Below are 20,000 nucleotides of genomic sequence, written 5' to 3' on the forward strand. Positions count from 1 at the left end.
GATTACTTCTCACTAAATTATATCAATTAGACTGTTGAAGGAACGAAATTGACATCATTCCACTCTTTGTTATTGTATTAAGGCAGTCATTTTGGTAATTAGTTCTCACTAAATTATATCAATCAGACTTTTAACGTTCAAGGTTACTCGTAGTTTTGTATGACGGTACGTTATTTCCGACTGGTGGATGTTGCGAGCATTTTACCTAAACTCATAGCATCAATAACCGTCCAAGATATTCGCATCATATGTAGCAATAGCTATAATAATCTAACATGTCGAGAGAGAGAGAGAGAGAGAGAGAGAGAGAGAGAGAGAGAGAGAGAGAGAGAGAGGGGGGGGAGAGAGAGAAGAGAAAGAGAGAAAAATTTACTTGCGCTATATATACCGCTATATTCAATAAAGGTGCTCAAATCACTTTATAAGGGTCTTTGGCCAACATAAAAACATGTTAGACGAGACATGACTGTTAAGCGATATTGAAATTGTTTCCCGACAGAGACGACGCTGTAAACAGCGAGGTACTCATTTTAACAGTGAACAAGGTGAGAGAATGCGAGTAAAGAGCCTTTTCCAAGGACTCAATTATGCGCCACTCAGAGCGGGACTCGAATCCAGTACCGTCCGATCCAAAGGCGAGTGTCATTTCACAAGATCACATGCATAGCCGCACAAAAAAGTGATGAGAGAATAGATTCATATGTATTGAAGGAGGAGAGAGCGGATGGAGTGAGTAAAGTTCTTGGATATTTATAGAAGGAACCAAATTGACGTCACTCATCTCATTGTTATTGTTTTTTGACACCCATTTTTATGATTAGTTCTCATTAAAATATATCAGACTATAACGTTCAAGGTTCCATGTAGATCTTTGGGCTGGAGTGATATTTCTGGCTGGCGGACTTTGTGAGTATTTTAATTTAACACAGAGCATCAATAGAAGGAATGAATTTGACGTTAGTCAACCCGTTGTTATTGCTTTTAGACAGCATTTTATAATTAACTTATAACTAAGTTATATCAATCAGACAATGAACGTTCGCGTTTGCAGTTTTGTGTGTTAATATGTTATACCCCGATGGAGATGTCGTGAGTATTTTTCCAATACGCATAACATCAATACATTTGCAATCCGATTTAAGTTTAAAAGCAACGTAGACCACGGAAATTTTTCCATTTTGTGGACAATAAAGATTTTTTTTTATTATTATTATTATTATTATTATTATTATTATTATTATTATTATTATTATTATTATTATTATTATTATTATTATTATTATTATTATTATTATTATTATTATTATTATTATTATTATTATTATTATTATTATTATTTATAAAACAAATCGACAGTGTTCCCGTGGCAGGTTAAACGGGTACTCCTCGGGACTACTCGCATTCGCACCCCCCCCCCCACCCCCCCACCCCACCACCACCACCACCACCACCACACCACCACCAACCACCACTTACACGCACACAGCTCTTTTCTTTTTTTTTTTTTTTGGGGGGGGGGGGGGGGGACGTTGTTTGTAGATTATAATTCAAGGTTACAATGCCCACCCCTGTCATCACGTAGTCAAGGCTTTTTGGCATCTGCCAATCCCAAATGTCTGTGTCAAGGTCGACCGTCATGTCGCGTCAACGGGTGAGGAGGAAAAAAAAAAAAAGAACTGGCATATTATTATATCATTACATTGAAAATTATGAAAACTATTTTTTATTTTGTATGAAATCCTTTATAAGTTTTACGATGAACAAGAACGAAACTTTTGCCATCTACCTCTTCCTGGCGCAACATTTATAAAAATATTATTAAAAAAAATAATAACACAGCATTTATTTGGCGCAATATCCTCGTGCTCAAAGCGCTTTACAATGGGTCCCAAGGCAACAGCAATATTAGACTTGAAAGACGAGACATGACGCCTGTCAGGCGATGTGACATTTTTTCCCAACAAAGACAACGAACGGCCATGTTCTCATTTTACACCTGAGTACGGTGAGAGAATGTGAGTAAAGAGCCTTTTCCAAGGACTCAACTCTGCGCCACTCAGAGCGGGTCTCGAAACCTGAACCTTCCGATCCGAAAGCGAGAGTCATACCACTTGATCCATCACAAAACAGGGAGGGGCACTTTTCTGTCGGCCACATAGCCTCAATATTAATTAAAATTTATTTCTAATTTCATCAATTTTTGGAGTAAAAACATAGTTCTTGGTATCAAACCTATTGTAAATTCGACGCTGATCACGAATCTGACGTCAAAACAGCAAAAATCCGAAAAAAAATTGTCCAATTTTTTATACTGCCACGCCCCCGATCGCCGATCGCCTCGAAAAATATTAAGCAAAGCGGGCTGTGCGGGCGATCGACCGTACCTAGGTTTATCGGCCAGGTATTTGGCCACACACATTGCGTTTTCACCCCGGTTCGCCTATCAAAACCGTGCGTGTATGGAGCCTTTTAGGCGATATTACAATATTTTAGGACAGAAAAGTGAGTGGAGCAGGCACTTATGTTGGTAACAACAAGATATGAAGTGAGTAGAAAAGTGCCAGAAGACAATAGAGAATAAAAATTTTTTTCGCGGCGGTGGTGGGGTTTGAACCTGCGACCTTATAACTGCTGGTCAAAATTACTTCGCGATGGTGGCGAACGAATCGGCGATCTCAAGAAGTGGGTGAGAGAGGGATCTAGAAATGACTTTGGGTTTGAAACGAATATTTTTGTGTTCGTGGATAGCTCACACGGTAGAGCCACGCTCTCACCTGCCAGGCGAAGTTGTCGTACCAATAAGGTCGCAGGTTCAAACCCCACCACCGCCGCGAAAAAATTTTTTATTCTCTATTGTCTTCTGGCACTTTTCTACTCACTTCATATCTTAATATTTTAGGACAGAGACAACGCTGATAACGGCCATTTTACACCTGAGTGATGGGAGAATGTGCACCGAGCGAGGCTCAGCGAGACTCGAACCCAGGACCTTCCGATCCGAAGCGAGTGTCATACCACTAGACCACATTGTCGCGCAGCCGTTATATTATACCTAAGATATCATCAACCAATCCAAGCTGTTTTTCAATTTGTATTTAGCTTTACATAGCAAGGTGGGTGGGGGGGGGGGGGTGGTGATGTTCTCTAAATTACTGCCTCGTGGTTCCAACAACAACAACAACGAACGAACCTGAGCTGGTAATTACTCAATTACCATCTCACAGACTCCTGAAGTACATAATTGGTTAATGAGCTTTCCTAGGCAGGTGAAAGCGATACGGCACACAAATTAGCCAGTCGAAAGCTCCTAGAGGCTGGTACCAATAGCTCCGTGGGTAGAGTAGATGTATATGTAGGGGCAGCTTCACACGCAAAGGGACCAAGAGAATTTTTTTTTCATGACCCCCTCCCACCCGGCAGTGATTGGGTCTCTTAGATCTGGCGGAAAGTACTTTGAGTTAGACTAGCGTCCCTATCCAAAGGGTAGCAAACAATTGCTATTGTCCGTTTCACGCTATAGATACAGGGATAAACTCCGTCTCCATGGGCCAAATGGCTCTGAAGGACTACAGAGCAATAACAAAGACCCGAGTGATATCAACTTCATTCTATCTACAGCTTCTACAGGCTGGTGATTGAACCAGTTGACCGTTCTACTCTGAAAAGACAAGTATTAAAAAAAAAAAACTTGAGCTTTTATTTCGCGCAATATCCACTAAACGTGCTCAAAGCGCTTTAAAAAGGATCCCTGACCAACAGTAACACGTAACATGTAGAGCGAGACATAACGCCTGTTTGGCGATAATACAATTTTTTTCCGACAGATAAAACGCTGTTAACGGCCAGGTCCTCCTTTTACACCTGCGTACGGTGAGAGAATGTGAGTAAAGAGCCTTTTCCAAGGACTCAACTATGCGCCGAGTGAGGCTCGAACCCAGAACCTTCCGATCGGAAAGCGAGTGTCATACCACAAGACCACTTAGACGCACGTTTAAATGTTTAAACAGTTGGCCAGTAAACTCGTCCTTCAAATATCGATCTCAAACCTGGGACGTTTCCCTATCCCTCTTTGCCAACAAAACACCATGAATGGAGCATTAAAAAATAAAAGAGCTTTTGTTTCCTTCAATATCCACTAAACATCCTATCCGAAGGATAACAAGAAAGCACTACGCTATGGAAACCTGGATAAACTTCGGCTCCAAGAACTATTTACTGTAATTCATGATAAGTGTTTTGGATAGTAATAGTAATAATAGTAATAATATTAATAATAATAATAATAATAATAATAATAATAATAATAATAATAATAATAATAATAATAATAATAATAATAATAATGATTTTGATGAAGACGATGAAAACGACGAAGAAGATTGTAATGACGATGACTTCTACGATGACGACGACGACGACGCAATGACGACAATGTCGACAACGACAACTTGAATGAAGGACGATGATGATATAATACAAAGTGGTATAGTAAATTCTGGTCATGTCCAAACACTCCATGTTTTAATCACATTGTTAACCACAAGCCATCTCGCCTACGTAGAATACCAAATGAGGTCACCCCCCCCCCCCCACTAACTAAAGTTCATTAATTTATCATTTCAACGACAAACAGACCCAGCTACCCTATCACTGCTGGGTGGACAGCCAGGGAGGGGGAGGTGGGGGGAGGGGGCGGTAATAAAACTAAGATCTTGACGTCCCCCGGGATTGATCTCAGCCCCTATCCGTATGGGGTGTGTGCTCTAACAACTGAGCTATCGTGACCCCCTTTTGACAAGTTGCGTGATATCTCAATCGATCGATTCATCGAGAAAAGAACAAGTTTTGTGGATAACATTTTTTTTTTCGCCATTGTAAGACAAACCTTTCCTACACGCCATTGTTTTAAATGAAAAAGTTGAAAGCGCAGTGTCTTGGTGACGACGTGAATTATGTTTTGACATCAACACTTTACTTCGTACATTATTTATATCGCATTCTTCCTTAACATCTTTCAGTGACACTTCCAGCCATACTAAAAAAAGACAAACCAAAAAAAAAACAAAAAAAAACAACAACAAAAAAAAACAAACAAACAAAAAACAAAAAAAACAAAAAACAAAACAAAAACAAAACAAAACAAAAAAAAAAAAAAAAAAAAAAAAAAGACCAAAAAAAAAAAAAAAAAAAGACCAAAAAAAAAAACCCCCCAGGTATTAACATTTTGGCCAGAAAACTCGTCCTTCAATTATCTACTCTCGAACTCGATACTTTATGATCCAGGTTTGAATGTTTTTGACAGGTTGAGAGAGGGTCATTTAATCGATCGATATTATTTGGAGGACGAGTTTTCTGGCCAACAATTTAACCCGTTAATTGCAGGACTCGGGGGGAAAAATAAACACGTAGCCTATTTTAAGAATTTGGCCATAAAACTGGTTTTTAAAATATCGATCGATGGAAATGACCGATCCCCATCTTGGCAAAAACTTTCAAACTGGAAATTTCAAAGTTCCAGGTTTGACATTTTTCACAAGATGAGGGTCATTTTAATTCGATCTGCCAACTTGAAAATCTAAAAAAATAGTAAATTTTGGGAGTGATACAAGACTGCTAAGAAGCTGTGGACTGTAAAGAGGAATAAACAAAATTGAATATTATAACAGCTTTAAAAAAGAACAAAATACCAAAAAACACGGAAGCTTTCGGACTCAAAACCCTTCTTCAGCCAACCAAAAAAAAAAAAAAAACAAAACAAAAACCCCCAATAAAGACATAAGACAAAAAGACATGTTGTTGGCTGAAGAAGGGGTTTGATCCCGAGACATTCTGTGCATGGTATTTTTGTTCTTTTTTTGAAGCTGTTATATTCAATTTTGTTTTATTAGATTTTGGGAGATAAAAATTGTAGTCGCTGTAGTTAACTTTAAAAATCAACAATTGACTTTCACAAGGATTCGATCTATAGATAGTATGCGTTTGGCTAAGGAGCTCACAACATTGCCATCCGGATGGCAAAAAAACAATAACAAAGACCTGAGTGACGTCAACTTCAAACTATCTATAATAGAACACGTCAATGTCCTTCCAAATCTGTAGTCTGGCATCAACTTTCATTTTCGATGAGTTTCACTGTTTGTGAATTTATAACACTGGAACCAAAACTTCGTAATTCTACGAATATTTCGTAATATTGAGGGACGACTTTTCTGGCCGAAATTGTAATTGGCTGAAAGAGGGTTTTGATCCTTTGGTAGTTTCGTTCTTTTTCTAATCTGTTATACAAAGTTTAGTTCATCCCTTTTTAATAGAAAAAGTATTAGAATAAGAACTTTATTTATCCACTTTTGTAAATTTACATTGGGTATTGCCATAGAATTTCTGAAAATAAATAAGCAAATAAATAATAAGAAGGAAATACAATGACATAGAAGTAAACCAACAAAAAAAAAACAAAACAAAAAACAACAACAACAACAAAAAATCTCCAAAAAAAACCCAAAGAACAAACAAAATAAAATCTCTCATACCTCCTCAATTCTCTCTCTCTCTCTCTCTCTCTCTCTCTCTCTCTCACTCTCTCTGTTTAATTTACTCCTTCACACACACACACACACACACACACACACACACACACTTACATACACAGACAAACAAACACATGTCCTTCTTCTTTCGTACCTATCACCCTAATTCCGTATAATATGTGTGGTGATCTGGCGAAACCCGTCGGATGTCGGAAAAATTCAAATCAATAAATATTATGATCGTGTCTCTTGTCTACTTGTATCTCGTACTGTAAAACCTTCACATGTGGCCACCGAGGAAAGGATTATTTAATGGTCATCTCACGTCAATAATACGATTCAATAGTCTGATGTCACGCGCCCGGCAACGGCAGCCATCTTGGTTCTAAACAAAGAAAATCATTACTTTATATTTTTCATGCTGGCTAGAACTTTTCATATGCCTTGTGATCAGAATGTGTCAAATGATCAAATTTATGTGTTTTATTTCTTCTGGATACCTTTCATGCTCGCCAGAGAAATATTTCATACCGGTGTCCGCCATTGTTCCGATAGTTTAGAGCCAGTGTTACTAAGTTACCATGCGTCATTAGAAAGGAAGTGACGTTACGACTGTTGAAGAGTATTCTAGCAACGCATATTTAACAGGTAACATAAATTGACCCCAACCCCTTCCAATTCCACGTGACTGCTTAAGTAGTTTCGTTTATGCAATCAGGCCTATGAACCCAGCTGGGCGGAGTTTATTCTTCTTTACCTGCTAGTGTCAAATGGAATATGTTAATAATTTGCTACCCTCTTTACAGGACGCTCAACTATTACATGCTTTTCTTATTGAACAGTTTTGAATATAACAGCTAGCATTTTGTCTATTAAAAAATAACAACAACAAAATCTAGAGCATTAATTAAGCGCAAAATCCACTAGACGTGCTCAAAGCGCTTTATAAAGGATCCCTAGCCAACAGCAACACTTAACATGTAGGGTGAGTCATGACGCCTCTTAGGCGACATTACAATTTTTTTTCAACAGAGACAACGCTTTTAACGGCCAGGTACTCATTTTACACCTGGGTACGGTGAGAGAATGTGAGTAAAGAGACTTTTACAAAGACTCAACTATGCGTTCAGCACGGAACTCAAACCCAGGACCTTCCTCATAGTTCAAGACTACATAACCGCATATTATGTCTGGCGGAAAGTACTTACGATATGCTATCGTCTTTTCTAAAGGGTAGAAAGCAATTTTTATTTTCCGTTTAACCTTATAGAAATGGGCTCCATTGAGCCTTATGGCTCGTAATGCTTTTACCGTAGAGGTTACTGACCTTCGCCCCTACGTGCAATGTAAGATACATAATAACTATCCAGTCCCATTATTTCAACCAATTCATATTTCACAGGTAATAGATATTACTTAACTTACCTGACGTAGCCAAATTACCCAAGTAAACTGACAAAGCCTTTTGGCAAGAAGTTAGCCAATCTGGCATACACGGACACACGGCTTTTTCATTTTACTTATTGCCGATAAGATTTTTAAAATTTCAAATAGTCTATAGATCAATTCAAGCAACTCCCGATTAGAATTTAAAAAAAGCAAAAAAACAAAAACAAAATAAAAAAAAAACAACCCCCCCCCAAAAAAAAACCAAACAAAAAAAAAAAAACCCACACATAAAAAACAAACAAACAAACAAACAAAAAACGCCCCAAAAACCCCAATTAAACTTCACAAAAAAAAAACAACAAACATACCAAAACAACAAAAAACAAAAAACAAAACAAATATACCATAATGCAAATCCAAAACAAGTCCTCTTCTTCTTCTTCTTATTATTATTATTATTACTATTACTATTATTATTATTATTATTATTATTATTATTATTATTATTATTATTATTATTATTATTATTAATTATTATTATTATTATTATTATTATTATTATTATTATTATTATTATTATTCTCATCCTCCTCCTCCTCATCATCATCATCCTCGTCATGATCCTCATCATCATCATCATCATCATCATCATCATCATCATCATCATCATCATCATCATATGAAGGGTTCCATCGCAAAACGCTTTATATCCAAAATGAGGCAAGTTGAGAAAATGCATGTTTTTATCCCACTAGCAAGGACTGAATTTAATCTGTGCATTATATATCCTTTTGAAACATCACACTTAGGACATTGAATAAACCATATGACATAAACCTATTGCATCCATGAAGGAGACAAACAGGCAATATGTTTTGTGTTTTTCGGCAAAATGTTTTATATCCACCAAATTCATTTTTCAGAAAATGCGTTATATCCATCACTTTGAATTTAACGGCTGCTGAGCAATAATTTTGACATATTAGTGTATAAGAAAGCTGTAAGAGGTTTTAGAAAATCAAAGAAATTGTCTTAAGTCCATAGCATGTATTCATGATGTGGTAAATTTTAAAACTCAATCACATAAGGCGCAAAGCATAGCCGTGATTTTGCCGTAAACTACAGTACTGTACGAAAAACATCAGGTCACTACTTATCGGATGTTTTGCAGCGCTTGTGCCATCTCAATACCAAATTCAAAATCAGAAAAAGGAATATAATAGAATAGTCAAAAGACTTCAGATCCATTTTTGATGTATAACAAGAAAAAGTGAGACAAAGAAACTTGTTCGAATAAAAATTATCCCAATAGTGATATATCAATGTGTCTGAGGACAGTATACCTTCAATGTGCCATGCATACATCATGCAGAGAATAACCCCTTAAACTTTATGAAGTTAAAGGACAATATCAAAGATGTTTAGATCTGACTGTTTCCCTCAATCAAAAATTCCCAGACATGGCCGTGGCAAGTGCTCATTTCGTTCTCATCAGAACAAAGCCACAACAAAGAGAAATAAATGAATTGATTCGAGTCAAGTCAAGGGAAAGAAGAGACAGCAAAGACCCCCTCCCAAAGCAAAGTTTCGTGTCACATGAATGACAATGACGAAAAATACCACAGGCAGTGAGATTTTAAAAATACATTTATTCTTTGAAAAGTCAAAATAAATTTAAAAACTAAAACTTTTATATTCTTAAAACAAAATTAATGAAAATTAAATATGATTTTAATGTTGAAGAAAGAAATATTGAACATTTTATATTCACTAACATAAAAAATGAAAGAGTATAAAAAGGATAGGGTCTCAGTTGAGTGAAGAAGCTCATAAGGTAATTATTTAATTTTAGGAAATAAAAAGCAAAATGTAATTCAAATTTGACGGTAGATAAAGAAAAAAGTAATGACTCAACAGCCTTGAATATAATATCTGACCTCGGATAGTATTCACAAACGCACATACATTAAAAAAAAATACAACTAACCAATAAACCTTCACCGTTTAAACTAGAGTTCTAGAAATAAGCAACAAGCGAATTGATGTCATGTTAAGACATGGAATGATTAATTAATGCAGACCTCATACTAGAGCCTATAAAATAAGGTTTAAGGTCAACTTAAATGATACATATCATAAGATATGACTGACAGAACAAAATTAATTTATCAAAAGTATGGGAAAAAAGAAAGAAAGAGATCGCACCGGTACTAGAAAAATAGTAATATTCTCAGAGAACCTTTATTAAAAAAAATAATAAAAAAGAACTTCAAATTTTGTCGTAACCATTTCAAGGAAGGGTCACAGTTCACTTCAGCTTCAACCAAATTGTCGAAATCCTACTGTAAGACAACCATTGACATATTTTTAATTGCAACTGATTTTTGAAGATCTGAACAAGTGTGTATGAAAGTATGAAAGGTGCCAGAAAAAAGCAAGAAAAAAGCATCCCAAAAAATCAGTCTTAATAGACAGTCGAGAAGGACTGAATTTTTGGGATGGTTTGTCTTCTTGCATTTTTCTTTCTTGATTCGTCTGACACCTTTCATACACACTTGTTCAGATATCTATCTTACACCGGTGCCTTTTCCTTAGATTCTCGACTGGTTTTTTGCAAAACAAGAGAAAAGTTTGAGAATTTGGTAGTATTAAACAGCAGCACTACCTTGAAAATCATGGTGAAATGAAAATATCAAAAAGAGGAGAATAAAGATTACACATATCTAACAACTAATAACAATCACTGTCATAGCCATCACTATCAGTTATGTGGTTAGGTTTTTCACGGTGAAGAGAAACGGAAACTAGGGTAGATTTAGGATGTAAACAATATTGAAGGTGTGGCCGGAAGTTTCGAGTTTTGGCGTTTCTGATTGGCTGAATGGTTATAATGCACTCTGTAAAAAAAACTCACCTGGCGCATAACGCGGTTTGCGAAAAAATGTCAACTTCGCACAGAAATAAATACGGTTAAAACTTATTTTAAGCTAAAAAACATTTTCCTATAGTATAAAGTGATCCTCATATTGGCAATATAAACAATAAAACATTTTTTGAGGATTTTGGCGCATAACGCGTTTTGCGATGGAACCCTTCATATCATCTTTATTGATTGATTAAAGGCGCTACATCATGTAATCTGACCATACATATTATATATCGCCACCTACAGTTAATTGATAATAACCCAGAATTTTCCATCTACAATAACAATAATAGCAACAACAACAATACTATAACAACAACAATAACAATTAATCAAATTCCTCATCTTTCTTCTCCTTTACAGGTGGTTTGCCAGTTACTGTAGACGCTCCACAACCCTCAGTGGCCGCTGGACAGACGAAACAAGCTTACAATAGGAAGAGAGAGAGAGAGAGAGAGAGAGAGAGAGAGAGAGAGAGAGAGAGAGAGAGAGAGAGAGAGAGTGCTGGACATTGGTCAACCAACAACGTCTTTGATTGACCGTTTCATTTCAATTGACTAGATTTGTTCAAGTCCGTTATGATGTTGATGACGACGGGGCGATGACCGGGCCCAGGTCATAGTAGTAACATCAACGTTACCTCGCCGACATCATATCATCATCATCATCATCATCATCATCACAGGTTGCTGTTGTGTCGTCGACGCTGTATTGTTGTCGCTGCTGTGACAGAGAGTGGATTCGGAGGAGTATACTTTGTATAATATTATTATTATCGTTGTTATCATCTTATCACAGTGTTTATCATCATCTACGAGTATTATCTACCTACATACCAGATGTGACGATTGGATAAAATGGGTAAGTAGATAACACAGTATCACAATGATGATATTATTATTGTTGTCATTATGTGTGAAATAGATCATTATCTAGGTGCACGTATTATTATTATTATCATTATTATTATTATTATTATTATTATTATTATTATTATTATTATTATTATTATTATTATTATTATTATTATTATTATTATTAACTGGTCTGACAGTTCGCAGGTCTGAATACTGAAGGTAATTGCAGGCTTGATTTATTTTCTATCCATTTGAGAGTATTTCCATGACAACAATGAGCCCATGAAAAATACATTTAGGCTATCAGACCTGCAACCAAGTATACGTCGATATCAAATTATTATCCCACTGGTCCACTGGTCTAAATTTTGATTAATTAATTTTAATTGTTTTTTGGTTTCTTTTTCAAGAGAATCGTGTGTATCTCTATGGAGACGTGACGTCATTTTTTGTGACGTCATCATAAACACTCCAAATCCAAACTTGGAAAGAATAAAAATCTCACCTAAATCTTTTAATCAAAGAGAAGGGAAAAGAAAAATATAACAGGACCTGTTTTCTTTCAGACAAAACCTTTTAACATCTTCCGTTTTAGAGTGGTTTGTGGCCAGAAGAAGGAAGAACGTTTTTACATGTCGTGATATTTTCAATGAAACTTAAAAAAAGAAAAAAAAAACAACAACAAAAAATCAAGTTATGGAGATATGAGTGGGAATAGAAAGTGTATTATGGATAGCGTTTTATCTTTGGTTTGTTGACTGACGGATCTGTTTGGGTGAATGGGGATGATACATAGATAGAAAGAAAGAGCGAGATATATATATATATATATATATATATATATATATATATATATATATATATATATAGATAGATAGATAGATAGATAGATAGAGAGAGAGAGAGAGAGAGAGAGAGAGAGAGAGAGAGAGAGAGAGAGAGAGAAATAGGATATATAAATAGATATGAAGACAGACAGACATATATATATATATAGATAGATAGACGGATTTTTAGATAGATAAATAGAGGTAGAGAGAGAGAGAGAGAGAGAGAGAGAGAGAGAGAGAGAGAGAGAGAGAGAGAGAGAGAGATGGTTATATATATATATATATATATATATATATATGGCTTACTGACTTAAGGGCTTTCGCTTCCTAATCGTCCGATCGGGACGCCTCGGCTGCCTCTCTAATCATCTGTGTCATTTCCTTCCACTGTTCACGGTCTTTTGCTGTGGATGCTAAGTTCGTAAGGTCTTCCTTTGATTTTAATTCTTTGTTATTTTGTAGGCGTTTTAGGTCTCTATTGAGGACAGTGTGAATTGTGTGGTTATATATAAACACACACACACACACATATATATATATATATATATATATATATATATATATATATATATATAATATATATATATATACATATATATATATGTAATATATATATATATAATATATATATATATATATATATATATATATATATATATATAGAGAGAGAGAGAGAGAGAGACAGGGAAATATAGGAGATACATGCATTGATAGTAGATAGGTACAGTGAAATGAGAGAGAAAAGAGAATGAGGGTGAGAGAAAGGGAAGGGTGGAGAAATAAAAAGGAAGAAAAAAATAAATAACGAGAGAGAGAGAGAGAGAGAGAGAGAGAGAGAGAGAGAGAGAGAGAGAGAGAGAGAGAGAGAGAGAGAGAGAGAGGGTGATTGTTTATGGGTGTGTTACGTGTGTGTGTGTGTGTGTCCGTCTGTGAGAGAGAGATAGTACCGTTTAAGACAATGTTACACATATTCCATATTTCTAAGTTTGGCGGGGAGAGGTCATACCAGTAAGAAAACATGTTTACCCAATACCCTAAAAATACCGTATTTTGTAATACACACATAAACGGTCGGCGTGAAGTTGTCAGCTCATTAGGCAAACATCCCATTGTCCCCCCCCAAAAAAAAAACAACAAAAAAAAAACAAACAAAAACAAACAAAAACAAACAAAAACCCCAAAACAAAGGCAAAACAAAAACAACTCGTTTTTCTTGACTTACGTAACACTTTATCATTCATGCACACCCTCGCTTTTGCCACTTCCGGTTCCTCATTTCCACCACACTTCTCCTTCACTCATCTCTCTCTCTCGTTTTTCAATTTCTATTCTCTCATTCTGCTCCATCTTCAAATTTCTTCAGTTTTCATCTGTTTCTCTGTTCTCTTGTCTCGCTTTCTCTTTATCTTATCCTTTCTGTTCTCTTTGGTAAGAGGGGGAGGGGAGGGGTGGGGGTGGGGGGGGGGGGGTGATGAGATGACCAGTTGGTTGAGTCCTTGCAATGTCACCCAGATAAAATCGGGTTCAAGGCACGGTTCAGGCACTTTCATTTTTATTCCTTGGGCAACATCATTAGCCCCCTATTCGATCACTTTGGACAACATGGGAGATTCCTGTTGACATGAGACGTTTCATGGATTATCTATATTCCTTAATGGAATGCCCAAGCCGCGGCATCTCACTCTGACAACATGGGTGATTCCTGTTGACATCAGACGTTTTATGGAATGTCTATATTCCTTCATGGAATGCCTAGCCTATGCCGCAGTATCCAACACTTCTGTACGGAAGGCCGTAATCTTAACAAATATTTTCTTTACTTCTTAATTTCTTTGCAACGTCTTGAAATCATAGGTTTAAAAATGAATTCGTCTGTAGTAGAGCCACCGATTCCCCCTCCCCCCTCCTCCCCCTCTCTCTCTCTCTCTCTCTCTCTCTCTCTCTTATATTTCTCCACTTCTCTCTCTCTCTCTCTCTCTCTCTCTCTCTCTCTCTCTCTCTCTCTATCTATCTCCATCTCCCTCTTTACAATTCTCATGTCAGCCAAATCCTGTCTGACTTTTCCATCCACCATGCGAATCTATTTCACCAAGACGTGCATACTATTACGAAACAATCATTGTAATACGAGCTTTTTTGGCTCCAATTTCAGACCTTCATAAGGGTCTCTAAGTCAATTAAAACTTATTGAAAATGAAAGTTGATGCCAGACTACATGATAATAATGATAAGGATATTAAAGTTTTATTTGATCCTTCTGAGGCTAAATTGTTGAATTTTAAAGCTAACTATAGCGACTTTGAAGGACGAGTTTTTGGGCCAAAATTTTAAAAACGTGTATTCTCTTAATATTACGAGTGTGTAGTGACTGGTGTTGCCGGCTTCCCTAGAGACAAGGTGTTGATCAACGCCCATCGGTGTCTTCCTGTTGTTAACGATGTGATACTAGAATCTTGATGACGTGATCGAGAAACATCGTAATAATAATAATAATATGGGGAATATGAGCAAGCTAAACAAAACAAATAAAAACAACAGTAACAACAACAACAAAAGCGGCAGCAGCAACAAACAACGATAATAACAAAAAAAAAATATAAAAAAAACAACAAAAAAACAACAACAACACCAACGACAACAAACAACAACAATAACAACGATAACAAAAGCAATCAGTTGAAGAATTATTATGTATAATATTATGTCATGTTTTCAAATATCCCTATAATTGGGAACTTATTAAGTCATAATCATCATCATCATCATCATCATCATCATCATCATCATCATCATCATCATCATCATCATCATCATCATCATATTTTCTTCTTCTTCTTCTTCTTCTTCTTCTTCTTCTTCTTCTTCTTCTTCTTCTTCCTCTTTTTCTTCTTCTATTCATTCATAACGCGTCTTTAGTGCACACACACACACACACACAAACACATACATACACACACACACACACACATATATATATATCCATAATGACAGGTATAGAGGAGATTACTGCAACACAAAGATAGCTTATACATAAAGGCTATAGGAAGTACAAATGGTCAACCTTTTGTTTAGAACGGCCAGTCACCTCCTTGCTTCATCTCCCCACATCTCTCCCTCCCTCACCCTCCTTCATGTCGTGTGTTCCGCCTGTGCAAGGCAGGGAATTATGAGTGACAAGGATAAATCACCTTTCTTGTCTGTACATGATCTCCCCCCTCTGGGCCCCCTCTCCCTTACTCTCCCTCCCCCCATCTCCTCCTCATTGCACACACTCACACGTATGCACATGTTTTTTTTTCCCATGATGGAGATTTGAGATGCCAGAAATGCCCCCCCCCCCCTCCTCGCACCATCCCATCCCTCGTCTCATACTACACATTACCTGTTGTTGTCAGTCAGGGACCCTTTGTATTGCGCTTTGAGCACATTTAGTGGACATTGCTCTATATTAATCCTCCAGCTTTATTATTATTAAAAATCCCCAGTCTGAAATACACACATTTTTAATCACAAACACATATACATAAAAATATGACAGACATACAACAAATAGTTGAGTTAAAGAGAAGATTACCCCCCCCCCCAATAATAAAAATAATAAATAAAAAGAAGACTCACACCTTGGCAAAAACTCTAACTTTAGACTTACGAAGTGGATCATAAATATGGTGGATGATACTAATAGAAATTATCGAAAAGATTAAAAGAATTGTTTGTAAAAAAATCGTTTCAAAACAACAACCTTGCCCTTTTATATAGAGCAATATCCACTAAACGTGCTCAAAGCGCTTTACAGGGGGTCCCTGACCAACAGCAGCAAGTAACATGTAGAACGAGACATGACGGCTGTTCGGCGATATTACCTTTTATTTCCAACACAGACAACGGGTACGCGTTTTACACCTGAGTACGGTGAGAGAATGTGAGTAAAGTAAAGAGTCTTTTCCAATGACTCAACTATGCGCCGAGCGAGGTTCGAACTCATGACCTTCCGATCCGAAAGCGAGTGTCATAGCGCAAGATAGACCACATAGCCGCACAAAAGTCAGGGAATTTAAACACATTGTCTAATGAAAACATTTCTGGTTTCTCTAATATTATATTATAATAAAAGGAAAGAACCAAGAAGAATGACTGAAAATATTCACGTCCATTCATACAAGTTTCGCCTCTAGTAATATTTTCATTGTTTTCTTCCATTTCATCATCAAAACATTGACGTTATCTGGAAAGAAAAAAAAACAAAACAAAACATCACAGACATTTTTCTAAGTTTGGCAAGAAAGAAATTATTTAAAATATTGACCGATTAAAATGACAAATAACTTGTCAATAGGTCTTAAACTTGACATTTCAAAACATTGTCAGTTTTTAGAGTTTTTGACAAGCTGAGGGACATTAGAATCCATTGATATTTCAAGTTAAAGTTTTCTGGTCAAATTTAAAAAAAAGTGTTTTGGCCATGTACGGTCAACTATTTCTATCAGTTTGTTTTGAAAAAAGATTCTTTCCCCCCATTTCCCCTCGGTAAAAAGAATATTTATATTTCAGTTTTAAGAAAAATCAATAATTACTTCTTGACAAACAGAGAAATTGAAAGCGATTGTCCCACGGGGAAAACTCAACTAAAACTACTGCCGTAATATGAGCCAAAACAAAAATACATTTTTTCATATTTTGGCCAGAGAATTCGTCCATCAATTATCGATTAATAAAATAACCCTTAAATTGTTAAATACTCTCAAATATGTGACCGATTACAAGTCTTCAAGAAGTCTTGGGTTTGAGAGTTTTTGGGAAGATGGGGGTTGGTTAAATCGATCGAAATTTAAAGTACGAGTTTTCTGGCCAAAATCTTATATTTTTGTGTGTGTGTGTTTTTAAAAAAAAAACTGAGTGCGATAGAGCAAAGAGTACTTGGCGATGTAATAGGTTCATATCTAATTGAAAGAGGAAGGGGAAACAACAACGTAGGAATGATGTATTAATAAACATATAAGTGGATTGATGAAAAAATGAATACGCGAGGGAATAGAATGATGAATAACAGAATGCGTTTCCCGGTGCTTACGACGTTTTCAGGTCATATAAACACGAGAGAAAACTCAGCTTTGAATCAATTAATTCGCTTCATCAAAATCCTTCGATCTAAATAGCGTAATCTGGTTTTTCGTTTATTCCGCATATGTTTTTGCTCTAATTTTGATATTCATATAATAATAATAATAATAATAATAATAATAATAATAATAATAATAATAATAATAATAATAATAATAATAATAATAATATTAATAATAATAATATTAATAATTACAATAATAATAATAATAATAATAATAATAATAATAATAATAATAATAATAATAATAATATAATAATAATAATATGATATAAACATACTACTACTACTACTACTACTACTACTACTACTACTACTACTACTACTACTACTACTACTACTACTACTACTACTACTACACTACTACTACTACTACTACTACTACTACTACTACTACTACTACTACTACTACTACTAATAATAATAATAATAATAATATTAATAATAATGATAAATAATAATAATAATAATAAAATATAATAATTAATAATAATAATAATAATAATAATAATAATAATAATAATAATAATAATAATAATAATAATAATAATAATAATAATGATAATAATAATAATAATAATAATAAAAAAAAAATTAACAATTAATAATAACAATATAATGAATTTTTATAGGGCCTAATTCCAACCGAAGTGCTCTCTGGCGCTTAACATCAACATATCATAATATCTTGTACAGATATTTATGTGTATATAAAACTGACAAGTTAAAAACCACATTGATATGATAATAGGAAATATAATAAAATACATACTATGAATCTAAATTATATTATGCTCTGCACAAAAGTTCAGTTTTTAACCGCTTTCTGAAGGTAAGTGAATTGGATTCACTAGTCAGATGTCACGTCGCCCAGCAACGGCGAGAAGCCTGGTTCTAAACAAAGAAAATGGGTAGCCTACTTTCTATTCTTCATGCTGGCTAGAACTTTTCATATGTCACGTGATCAGAATGTATAAAAGTCAAAACATGATCGTATTTATAATGTTTTTCTCCTCTGGATACACTTTTATTGCCATTGTTCTGATAGTTTAGAGCCAGTTATTAAGTTACCATGCGTCATTATGAGGGAAGTGACGTCATGACTGTTGAAGGCTATTGTCATGATATGAGTTGAACACCGCTAATAGATAGTATGCGATTGGCTAAGAAGCTCACAACATTGCCTGCCGGAAGTATAACGGACCAATACACAAAACTATGTGTCACCTCGAACGTTTATAATCTGGTTAATACAATTTAGTGAGAATTACTCATAAACGCGGATGGCAAAAATCAATAACAAAGATCTGAGTGACGTCAACTTCATACACTTTCAGGTCATCTCAGGACAAAAGGTAACTCTGTTTTTAATCCAAGCTGTTTTACTCTCACGGCTTGATGAATCTTCTTACACTGTGAGATTGAACAGCTTAGCTGTTTTTATATATTATATATTTTATTTCCACGACTTATACCTGGAGTGGAAAATAAAACAACATGTACTCGTATGGACGCCTTTATACTGTCGTACTCTGGAAAAACACGGATTTTAATTTTTGGCCAGAAAAAAAAAATCGTTCTTCAAATTAATATCGATTGATGAAAATGATCTTCATCTTAGCAAAAACTCTAAAACATGGGGCCTCGTGCGAAGTCCCAGGTTTAAAGAGTTTTTGCCAAGATGAGGGTCATTTTAATCGATCCATATTTGAAGAACGATTATTTTTTTTTTCTGGCCAACATTTTTAATGCAGTATTGTAGGTCTGGGAAAGTCTTGCTGGAAGCTTCATTCATCATGGATGTCTGGACTAATTATTTCAGAAAGGGCAGGGTCGGGGTGGGGAGGGGGGGGGGGGGTCTTGTTCTTACGCCGGTGGATCTAATTGTGTTTCTGTTTTAATCAACGGATCGATTAATTGATTTCTGCCCACGCTGTATATGGCACGTGACACGATTGCCGCATGCATGTAGGTATATATATATATATATATATATATATATATATATATATATTTTATATATATATATATATAATAATATGTTGACCTATGAGGATTTCCTAATGGAAAGCATAAGTCATGACGTCACACCTTATGTGTTCCGGTTCAAACTCATTGGTAGTATTTATGTAATTGGTCCTCAAGAGGACTAACAATGAAATGGTCGTCGTCACTTTGTATTATGACGTCATTAGTTGATCAGGCTATGAGGTGACGAAGTTGACGCTCTGACGGATGCTTGATATTTTAATTAAACTTTCAGAGTAATTCAATTAAAAATTCCATTTTACCCAAATGCATTGGACGAATATGAACGCTATGACCTTCTGACTAAAGAGCATAACATTT

General features: G+C 35.5%; 1 long non-coding RNA gene across 1 annotated transcript in view; it reads left to right on the plus strand.

The window, feature by feature from the left end:
- LOC144973329 (uncharacterized) overlaps positions 1-20,000 on the plus strand; it is a 147,150-nt gene that overhangs the window by 42,196 nt on the left and 84,954 nt on the right. The window contains exon 2 of the long non-coding RNA XR_013645527.1: positions 11,206-11,703. This is a non-coding gene — a long non-coding RNA (uncharacterized LOC144973329). The remainder of the gene's footprint in view (positions 1-11,205; positions 11,704-20,000) is intronic.

The sequence above is a fragment of the Berghia stephanieae genome, chromosome 5 (genome assembly GCF_034508935.2).
Source record: "Berghia stephanieae isolate SIO BIC M18660-M18661 chromosome 5, UCSD_Bste_1.3, whole genome shotgun sequence".
Taxonomy (NCBI): domain Eukaryota; kingdom Metazoa; phylum Mollusca; class Gastropoda; order Nudibranchia; family Aeolidiidae; genus Berghia; species Berghia stephanieae.